Source organism: Salmo salar, chromosome ssa17, assembly GCF_905237065.1.
Source record: "Salmo salar chromosome ssa17, Ssal_v3.1, whole genome shotgun sequence".
NCBI lineage: Eukaryota > Metazoa > Chordata > Actinopteri > Salmoniformes > Salmonidae > Salmo > Salmo salar.
Window position 1 is genome coordinate 56,030,589 of NC_059458.1, and position 9,567 is coordinate 56,040,155.

General features: G+C 43.2%; 1 pseudogene; it reads left to right on the forward strand.

Moving 5' to 3' along the window:
• Positions 1 to 716: 716 nt before the first annotated feature.
• Positions 717 to 2,624, forward strand: LOC106576142 (glyoxalase domain-containing protein 4-like; annotated as a pseudogene).
• The last annotated feature ends 6,943 nt before the right edge of the window (positions 2,625 to 9,567 follow it).

Genomic DNA, 9,567 nt, shown 5'->3' on the forward strand with positions numbered 1-9,567 from the left:
GAAACAGGTTATGTCGTTTCAAACACCCGGCTCTGAAACAGGTTGGGTCGTTTCAAACACCCGGCTCTGAAACAGGTTGGGTCGTTTCAAACACCCGGCTCTGAAACAGGTTATGTCATTTCAAACACCCGGCTCTGAAACAGGTTGGGTCGTTTCAAACATCAGGCTCTGAAACAGGTTGGGTCGTTTCAAACACCCGGCTCTGAAACAGGTTATGTCATTTCAAACACCCGGCTCTGAAACAGGTTATGTCGTTTCAAACACCCGGCTCTGAAACAGGTTGGGTCGTTTCAAACACCCGGCTCTGAAACAGGTTGGGTCGTTTCAAACACCCGGCTCTGAAACAGGTTGGGTCGTTTCAAACACCCGGCTCTGAAACAGGTTGGGTCGTTTCAAACACCCGGCTCTGAAACAGGTTATGTCATTTCGGTGACAGGTGTTTATGTTTTTGGACTCACCGGAACAGACTTTGTTGGTATTGTTTAAAGTCAAGTATGACAACAGACTGTATATGGCTTATGCTAGTACGGGTAGTCAACTGTGTTTTGAGTGTTGGGATGTTGGCCATAAGCAACATGCTTGCCCTAAAAGGGAGAAAGCGGAGGGAGGTCCTCGTAACGCCTGGGCCCACTGATGTAGGGAGAGGTGGGAGAGGTGGGCCGACAGTGGTAGAGCAGCCACAAGCACCTGTTGATGAGGAACAAGTTGTCCAAGTTATGGGTACTGAGTTGCAGCTTGTACCAGAGGGGAACATAGCGTCTGTTATGCAGCAGAAAAATATTGTTGTAGGAGGTAAGGATGGATTTGGGGAGCCATTTCCCCAGACATTTCCCCAGACGGTTCTAACTTAGAATTTGTGGACAACTACAAATACCTAGGTGTCTGGTTAGACTGTAAACTCTCCTTCCAGACTCACATCAATCATCTCCAATCCAAAGTGAAATCTCGAATTGGCTTCCTATTTCGCAACAAAGCATCCTTCACTCATGCTGCCAAACATACCCTCGTAAAACTGACCATCCTACCAATCCTCGACTTCGGCGATGTCATTTACAAAATAGCTTCCAATACCCTACTCAACAAGCTGGATGCAGTCTATCACAGTGCCATCCGTTTTGTCACCAAAGCCCCATATACTACCCACCACTGCGACCTGTACGCTCTCGTTGGCTGGCCTTCGCTTCATAATCGTCACCAAACACATTGGCTCCAGGTCATCTACAAGACCCTGCTAGGTAAAGTCCCCCCTTATCTCCGCTCACTGGTCACCATAGCAGCACCCACCTGTAGCACGCGCTCCAGCAGGTATATCTCTCTGGTCACCCCTAAAGCCAACTCCTCCTTTGGTCGTCTCTCCTTCCAGTTCTCTGCTGCCAATGACTGGAACGAACTACAAAAATCTCTGAAACTGGAAACACTTATCTCCCTCACTAGCTTTAAGCACCAGCTGTCAGAGCAGCTCACAGATCACTGCACCTGTACATAGCCCATCTATAATTTAGCCCAAACTACTACCTCTTCCCCTACTGTATTTATTTATTTTATTTATTTTGCTCCTTTGCACCATATTATTTATATTTTATCTCTGAACTCTCTTCAAACTACAAATCTACCATTCCAGTGTTTTTCTTGCTATACTTTATTTACTTTGCCACCATGGCATTTTTTTTGCCTTTACCTCCCTTATCTCACATCATTTGCTCACATTGTATATAGTCTTATTTTTTTTTCTTCTACTGCATCATTGATTGTATGTTGTTTTACTCCATGTGTAACTCTGTGTTTTTGTATGTTGTCGAACTGCTTTGCTTTATCTTGGCCAGGTCGCAATTGTAAATGAGAACTTGTTCTCAACTTGCCTACCTGGTTAAATAAAGGTGAAATAAATAAATAAATAAATAAATAAAAAGACTGGTGAGGAGAGATGTGCTCAGCATAAAGATTTTGCGTCACAAAGAGTTTGAAGAAGGATGTAACGCAACTTGTAAGGGTCCTTATGATGGAAAATGGAAGAAGACAACGGTCGGCTTTGGGGCAGAGGATGATGACTTTGTGGCTGAACTGATCTACAATTATGGAGTGGGAGGATATCACCTAGGCAATGACTTCCTCGGTTTAACTCTGTAGTCTAGCCAGGCTGTCAGCAATGGTAAGCGGCTTGCTTGGCCCCTCACTGACGTTGGAAAGAGCCTCTATCTGGCTGAGGCTCCAGGAAGTTATCGCATCTACCTGGTGGACAAAGAACAGCCTCCCAATGATCCTGTACAGAAGGTGTGTCTGGCAGGGTCTGACCTGCAGAAATCAATTCACTGCTGCTCCTCCCTTCTGGGGATGAAGGTGAAAGAGAGAAATGAGGAGAAGAAGACTGTGCTGATGGGATTCACAGACATTCAGTGTAAACTAGAGCTTCACAACATTGTTAGGGCAGTAGATCATGGGACAGCCTTCGGGCGGATAGCATTCTCTTGTCCACGTGAGCAGTTGGCAGATCTTGAAGCCTTGATGACAAAGTGAAACCAGAAAATTCTTACTATCTTGGTTACCTGGACACCCCTGGAAAGAATACAGTAGAAGTGGTCATTTGGGCTGATTCAGATGCTCATGAGATCTGCGTTGTTGTTTGAGTGTTTGTGTTGTGGGTTCCCAGACCCAATAAAGTTTTATTAAACTCAAACTCTCTCTATCTCTGTCTCTTTCTTTCTCTCTCTCTGTCTCAATCTCTCTCTCTGTCTCTCTCTCTGCCTCTCTCAATTCAATTCAAGGGGCTTTATTGGCATGGGAAACGTGATAACTTCTTTGGGATGGCGGCAGTATTTTCACGGCCGGATAAAAAACGTACCCGATTTAATCTGGTTACTACTCCTGCCCAGAAACTAGAAAATGCATATAATTAGTAGATTTGGATAGAAAACACCCTAAAGTTTCTAAAACCGTTTGAATGGTGTCTGTGAGTATAACAGAACTCATATGGCAGGCAAAAACTTGAGAAGATTCCATGCAGGAAGTGCCCTGTCTGACAATTTGTTGTCCTTCTGTTGCATCACTATCAAAATTACAGCATCTGTGCTGTTACGTGACACTTTCTAAGGCTTCCATTGGCTCTCTAAAGCCGCCAGAAAGTGGAATGGGGTGTCTGCTGTCTCTGGGCAAAGTATAGGAGCAGAGTTTGTAAGTGGTCAGCCTGGGGACAGTGAGACTGGAGATGCGCGGTCACGAGAACTCGCCATTTTTTTCTTTCTCTCTTTGAATGAATACATCGTTGCCCGGTTGGAATATTATCGCTATTCTACGAGAAAAATAGCATAAATATTGATTTTAAACAGCGTTTGACATGTTTCTAAGTACGGTAATGGAAAAAATGTTGTCACAAAATGCGCTCGCGCGTTACCCTTCAATAGTGACCTGAACACACGAACAAAACGGAGGTATTTGGATATAAGTATGGATTATTTGGAACCAAAACAACATTTGTTGTTGAAGTAGAAGTCCTGGGAGTGCATTCTGACGAAGAACAGCAAAGGTAATCCAATTTTTCTAATGGTAATTCTGAGTTTAGGTGACCCCGAAGTTGGCCGATGTCAAAATAGCTAGCCGTGATGGCCGAGCTATGTACTCAGAATATTGCAAAATGTGCTTTCGCCGAAAAGCTATTTTTGTATCGGACATAGCGATTGCATAAAGGAGTTCTGTATCTATAATTCTTAAAATAATTGTTATGTATTTTGTCAACATTTATCATGAGTAATTTAGTAAATTCACCAGAAGTTTTCGGTGGGTATGCTAGTTCTGAACATCACATGCTAATGTAAAAAGCTGTTTTTTTTAATATAAATATGAACTTGATTGAACAAAACATCATCAAAAGATCATCAAAGGTTAGTGCTGCATTTAGCTGTGGTTTGGGTTTATGAGACATATATGCTTGCTTTGAAAATGGCTGTGTGATTATTTGTGTCTATGTACTCTCCTAACATAATCTAATGTTTTGCTTTCGCTGTAAAGCCTTTTTGAAATCGGACAATGTGGTTAGATTAAAGAGAGTCTTATCTTTAAAATGGTGTAAAATAGTTGATTGTTTGAGAAAATTGAATTGTGGTATTTTAGTTGGTTTTGTATTTCGCGCCATGCGATGCCATTGGCTGTTGGCTAGGGGTTCCGCTGGCGGAACGGGGTTCCGCTAGCGGAACGTCTAGATGCAAGAGGTTAACATTGCCAAAGCAAGTGACATCTCTCTCTCTCTCTCTCTCTCTCTGTCTTTCTCTCTGTTTCTCTCTCTCTCTGTTTCTCTCTCTGTGTGTCTCTCTCTCTCTCTCTTTCTCTCTCTCTGTCTCTCTCTGTTTCTCTGTCTGTCTGTCTCTCTCTCTCTCTGTCTTTGTCTCTCTCTCTCTGTCTCTCTCTCTGTCTCTCAATTCAATTAAATTCGCTTTATTGGCATGACGTAACAATATACATATTGCCAAAGCTTATTTTGGATATTTACAATATAAAAAATAAATAAAATGAGAATCAAAATTGTCAACGGGACAACAGTAACAACAATAACCAAGGGTCAAAATAACCATACATTCAACAATAACAATAAGCATAGAGTAGAGTACATGTGCAGGTTGATTGGTCTGTCAGACACTGTCCCTCAACTTATGGCAGGCAGCAATGTAGTGCGCTGCCAACCCACAGCTCTCTGCGTCCTCCCCCAACAGGACGGGTAGCCTATCCTCATCAGAGAGGTCTTTGATACCTTGAATAAGGGTTTCAAATTTGGGAAAATGACACTCTAATAGTTTTACCCATGTGAGAGATTCAGACTCGGTCTCAACCTTAGTCTTTACTGAAGACTCATCTCTTCAGTGGGTCCTGCTGCTCCAGTTTCAACTGTTCTGCCTGCGGCTATGGAACCCTGACCTGTTCACCGGACGTGCTACCTGTCCCAGACCTGCTGTTTTCAACTCTCTAGAGATACTCTCAATGATCGGCTATGAAAAGCCAACTGACATTTACTTTTGAGGTGCTGATCTGTTGCACCCTCGACAACCACTGTGATTATTATTATTGACCATGCTGGTCATTTATGAACATTTGAACATCTTGGCCATGTTCTGTTATAATCTCCACCCGGCACAGCCAGAAGAGGACTGGCTACCCCTCATAGCCTGGTTCCTCTCTAGGTTTCTTCCTAGGTTTTGACCTTTCTAGGGAGTTTTTCCTAGCCGCCGTGCTTCTACACCTGCATTGCTTGCTGTTTGGGGTTTTAGGCTGGGTTTCTGTACAGCACTTTGAGATATCAGCTAATGTAAGAAGGGCTATATAAATTAATTTGATTTGATTTGATTTTATATTTTTGTCATTTTGTCAGGAAATGCAGCTCCGTCTCAGGTTCTGCTGTTGCGCAGTGGTTGCACAGCCTTTCCTCTACAGGGAGCCAGGTTTTCCTGTGTCTGCCCTTCTCAATTGCAAGGCTGTGCTCACTGAGCCTGTACTTTGTCAAGGTTTTTCTAAGGTTTTGATCAGCAACCATGGTCAAATATTTAGCCACAGTGTACTGTCGATTTAGGGCCAGATAGCACTGCCTTTTGCTTTGTGTTTGTGCTTGTGTTTCCCAATAAGCACTGTAGTTTTGTTTTGACTGTGGTGTAATTTGGTTTATTCTGATTGATTGGATGTTCTGGTCCTGAGGCTTCAGTGTGTTAGTAGAACAGGTTTGTGAACTCAGCCCCATGACCAGCTGGATGAGGGGACTCTTTTCTTTGCTCAGCTCTTGGCATTGCAGGGCTTGGTAATGATATGAGAGGGGGTCACTGTATTTTTATTATTAGTTGATATTGGCCTAATTCTCCCCTGCATGCATTGTTTGTAGTTTTCCTCTGGACATGTAGGAGAATCTTACAGAACTCTGCATGCAAATGGCACCCACACCTCGCTGTCATAAAGTACAATTGGTTCAATTACATATTCAATTAGTTTTAGACAAATTTTAATAGGTATTTCAATTAGAATTTGATTTTTAATGGTGTAGAATGCCCTGTGTGCTTTCTCTCTCAGTTCATTCACTGCCTCATGAAGGTCTCCAGTTGGGCTTCTTTTTAAACCTAAGTAATTGTAGTGTGTGCAGTACTCTATATATTTTGCACCAATTAAGAACTTTGGTCTAATTCCCTGAGATCTGGATCTTCTCTGGAAAATCATTATTTTCGTCTTTTTGGGGTTTACTGCCAGGGCCCAGGTCTGGCAGTACTGCTCTAGCAGGACCAGGCTCTGCTTTAGGCCATGTGCTGTGGGTGACAGCAGGCATAGGTCATCTGCAAAGAGTAGGCATTTAACCTCTGAATTGTGGAGACTAACACCAGGGGCTGAGGATTTTTCTAGAATAGTAGCCAATTCGTTGATGTAAATATTGAAGAGTGCAGGGCTCAGATTGCTACCCTGACAAAAGCCCCTCCCCTGGTTAAAGAATGTTGTTCTTTTCTTGCCAATTTTAAAGCTGCACGTATTGCCAGTATACATTGATTTAATTATATCATATGTTTTACCCTCTACACCACTTTCAATAACTGTGTAGAACAGTCCTGTACGCTAAATAGAATCAAATGCTTTTTGGAAGTCGATAAAGCAAGCGTATATTGTGGTATTATTTTGGTGGACATGTTTATCTATCAGGGTGTGTAGGGTGTAAAAATGATCAGTCGTGCGATGTTTTGGTATAAATCCAATTTGTCTTTTACTCAAGACATGGTGCTTATTAAGGAATTTTAGAACTCTTACATTTATAATACTACAGAAAACCTTCCCCAGGTTACTGTTCACACCAATGCCTCTGGAATTGTTAGGGTCAAATTTGTCTCCGTTCTTAAAGATTGGGGTTATGAGTCCTTGATTCAGGATCAAATTAAACAGTTTTAATATAGCCAATTGAAATGTTGCACTAGTGAGTTTGAGCATCTCATATAGGATGCCATCAGGTCCGCATGCCTTTTTAAATTTAAGGGCCTGAAGTTTGTTATAGAGCTCCTGGTCAGTAATTGGGGGGTCCAATGGATTTTGGTTGTCCTTTATAGCTTTTTCTAATCCGTTCAACTTGTCATGAATTTGGCGTTGTTCTGCGTTTGTGTCAATTTGAACGCTGTTGTAGAGTGTTTTAAAATGGGTTGTCCATATGTCACCATTTTGTATCGCTAATTCCTCTTCTTTAGATTTTTTTTTTTTTTCCAGTTTTACCAGAAGTTGTTTGTGTTCAATTAGTGTCAGCTGCTTGTCAGCTGTTGCTCAAAAAAATAAAGGGAACACTTAAACAACACATCCTAGATCTGAATGAAAGAAATAATCTTATTAAATACTTTTTTCTTTACATAGTTGAATGTGCTGACAACTAAATCACACAAAAATAATCAATGGAAATCCAATTTATCAACCCATGGAGGTCTGGATTTGGAGTCACACTCAAAATTAAAGTGGAAAACCACACTACAGGCTGATCCAACTTTGATGTAATGTCCTTAAAACAAGTCAAAATGAGGCTCAGTAGTGTGTGTGGCCTCCACGTGCCTGTATGACCTCCCTACAATGCCTGGGCATGCTCCTGATGAGGTGGAGGATGGTCTCCTGAGGGATCTCCTCCCAGACCTGGACTAAAGCCTCCGCCAACTCCTGGACAGTCTGTGGTGCAACGTGGCGTTGGTGGATGGAGCGAGACATGATGTCCCAGATGTGCTCAATTGGATTCAGGTCTGGGGAACGGGCGGGCCAGTCCATAGCATCAATGCCTTCCTCTTGCAGGAACTGCTGACACACTCCAGCCACATGAGGTCTAGCATTGTCTTGCATTAGGAGGAACCCAGAGCCAACCGCACCAGCATATGGTCTCACAAGGGGTCTGAGGATCTCATCTCGGTACCTAATGGCAGTCAGGCTACCTCTGGCGAGCACATGGAGGGCTGTGCGGCCCCCCAAATAAATGCCACCCCACACCATGACTGACCCACCGCCAAACCGGTCATGCTGGAGGATGTTGCAGGCAGCAGAACGTTCTCCACGGCGTCTCCAGACTCTGTCACGTCTGTCACGTGCTCAGTGTGAACCTGCTTTCATCTGTGAAGAGCACATGGCGCCAGTGGCGAATTTGCCAATCTTGGTGTTCTCTGGCAAATGCCAAAAGTCCTGCACGGTGTTGGGCTGTAAGCACAACCCCCACCTGTGGACGTCGGGCCCTTATACCACCCTCATGGAGTCTGTTTCTGACCGTTTGAGCAGACACATGCACATTTGTGGCCTGCTGGAGGTCATTTTGCAGGGCTCTGGCAGTGCTTCTCCTGCTCCTCCTTGCACAAAGGCGTAGGTAGCGGTCCTGCTGCTGGGTTGTTGCCCTCCTACGGCCTCCTCCACATCTCCTGATGTACTGGCCTGTCTCCTGGTAGCGCCTCCATGCTCTGGACACTACGCTGACAGACACAGCAAACCTTCTTGCCACAGCTCGCATTGATGTGCCATCCTGGATGAGCTGCACTACCTGAGCCACTTGTGTGGGTTGTAGACTCCGTCTCATGCTACCACTAGAGTGAAAGCCCCGGCAGCATTCAAAAGTTACCAAAACATCAGCCAGGAAGCATAGGAACTGAGAAGTGGTCTGTGGTCCCCACCTGCAGAACCACTCCTTTATTGGGGGTGTCTTGCTAATTGCCTATAATTTCCACCTGTTGTCTATTCCATTTGCACAACAGCATGTGAAATTTATTGTCAATCATTGTTGCTTCCTAAGTGGACAGTTTGATTTCACAGAAGTGTGATTGACTTGGAGTTACATTGTGTTGTTTAAGTGTTCCCTTTATTTTTTTGAGCAGTGTATATTGCGCAAAGGAACACATCTTTTTCTGCCAGTATAAGTTATTTTTTCAGTTTTAAACAAATGTGACATTTACCAATTTTGAGGGGATCAATTAGATTTTGTAGTTCGGATTTGTACCAAATGATCAGTCCTCCAGAGTCTGTGCCTCTATTGACAGAGCTGTGTTTCTGTGATGGCACAATTACCTCTCTGTAGCCTGTGGGACAGTGAGTGGCAATCTCAGCCTTACACCATGTCTCCTGCAGAATGATGATGTCAACATCTTTCAGATTTTTGTTGAACTCTAGTGCTAAACTCTTCAGTCCAAAGGTTGATGAGTTTAGGCCCTGAATGTTCCACATGCTAACTGATATTGATTTCATGTTGCAAAAAGAAAGAAAAGCAGTCAGAAATACAGTAACTACTAACTAAAAAGTTGTTAAGAGTAAGATAAACAGGATAACAACATTTTTCTGTTATATATATATATATAAATATTCCTATTCATTGAACAAGTAAACTTTTAGTACAATGTATGTGTGTGTGTGTGTGTGTGTGTGTGTGTGTGTGTGTGTGTGTGTGTGTGTGTGTGTGTGTGTGTGTGTGTGTGTGTGTGTGTGTGTGTGTGTGTGTGTGTGTGTGTGTGTGTGTGTGTGTGTGTGTGTGTTTAGTGCAGATGTATCGGAGGAGCTATTTAATCTCACTTAATCCTACAGGGTTTTCCTGTCCTCTGACGACATCTGCATAGCTGC